The sequence below is a fragment of the Phytophthora infestans genome, genomic scaffold (genome assembly GCF_000142945.1).
Source record: "Phytophthora infestans T30-4 supercont1.23 genomic scaffold, whole genome shotgun sequence".
NCBI lineage: Eukaryota > Oomycota > Peronosporomycetes > Peronosporales > Peronosporaceae > Phytophthora > Phytophthora infestans.
Genome location: NW_003303736.1, coordinates 952588 through 954489, shown reverse-complemented (window position 1 = coordinate 954489; position 1902 = coordinate 952588).

Here is a 1902-nt window from a genome sequence, read left to right as displayed (position 1 = left end):
CAGGAACGATGACGTCACCATACTGTATTGCTCGTGAACAGGGTACCCGGTAAACGATCTGGGTGAGTCGGCAACGAAAACTTCAAGCAATGTACCATTATTTTGCCAGCTTTTCCCATTCACGCACGGGATTTCTTGCTATCACACGCGCGATAAACGCCCACGGAGAAGGTGTGCTGGGCTTTAAGTCCTGAAGAGGATAGATGCGCGCAGATTCAACACCAGTCTGCGCGCTGCTGACTGAAGTTTGGGGGGTATTATCGGCAAAATCACAAACGGCACCATCTTGTTCAGATACCGAGCAGACTCCTAGTCGCGCGTCCACAATTATTTGAGGGCAAGAGCCCTTGACAGTGGGCGACATCTTTTGGTTATTCTCCGTCACTTGCGAAGCTGTCGCGAGTCCGGAATTTGGAGGAGATTGTTTCGAAGCTGTGGTAGAGATCATCGCGAGGCCTGGATCACGGACCGTTCCTACTGCAAGTTTGGTCTTGAGCGTTTTCCGATCACAAAGGGGTAGACCAACTGCCGTTTTCACTTCTGCCGTTCCCACTGCGACTTCACTAACCGCGGCACGAGAAGTCTTACTTGGAGGAGTCACCAAAGCTGGATCACGGACTGCTGTAGGCGGCTTGGTCTCGAGAGTTTCTCGATCACATGGACGAGGAGTCACCATAGCTGTGCAGACAAGCGAAAATTGTCGAATGACAACAGGAGCAGGCGAGCATATTGTGCGGATGGACAAAATATGTCAGAAAAAAAGTGGAGAGGTGCTTTGTATGAAAGAAGAGAAACGATTCGACTGAGTGTAGACGATTACCGATTGATGGGTTCAAGTAGACTACACAGTTTCAGTAACTTTACCACCGGGCAAGTTACTGAAAGGGAAAAATCTAATTTAACTAGCTCAAAGAATATCTTGTCAGAATCAGTGTGAAGCAGTATTCGCCCACAGGCCGCGCAAGCCCAAACCGAAGTCGCTTCAGCGCGCTTCGCCGCCACCAACGCTGGCATTCGGCGATGTCTGCCGCCTTTGGACAATCATCAAACATCAATGAAATCCGCTCTCGAGTGGTCTGTCCTTCGTCATCACACAGCGTTTTGTCTCCATGCACGAAAGACCCAGGATCGACACCACAACAATAATAATAAGCCAAAACCAAACGCGGGTCCTTCAAATACCGTTGCCCTTTAGCCAACCATTGGATATCGTCGTTAGTCAGCGAAGACACAGTGAGTATTCCCTCACTAAGTTCACGCACCAAATCACCCTCTATCTCTCGTCGCCGATTACATAACTCCTGGCGCACTTGCCTCTCTTGCTCGGCCCGCTCTTCTGCGTCGAGCGGTTCCTGAAGTCGTTGCGCACGCCGTACTTGCTGCTGATGTCTTCGTCTCGCTCGCAAAGTACTCGCCGTAGTTGATTCTTCAACGGCAGCGCGAGACTCGCGCTGCAGGATACGTCGCAAGCGTTGCTAAGTGTTTCTTCTTATCCGTATTCTTCGGTCCTTATAGCTACTGATTGCTCCTGAGTAGCAGCGGAGGTTTCACGCTGGCGCGCGCGTCGGACGCGTTGCTGAGCACATCGTCTTGCCCTTCGTTCTTCAGCACGCTCGCCTTCCATCGTCCGATTTCTTTAGGAAATGAACCTATACACGACTGCATCTTCGTCACCGGATTGAGCTGATACTTAAAGACTTACGCCCTAACGGTGAGAGCCCGTAACCTTCGCCCGGATGGTGCTCCAGCCAGCATGATTTTTGATTTGGAGCCCGGCACGAAGCTTCGCATCTATGCTGGTTGCTTTTCTGCGAGAGATTACTCCAAGGCGCGCGTCGTGGACATTCCGGTTGGATTCTGTGTTCTGTTCTGAGGTGACCTTATACACAACGGAATGCCGTA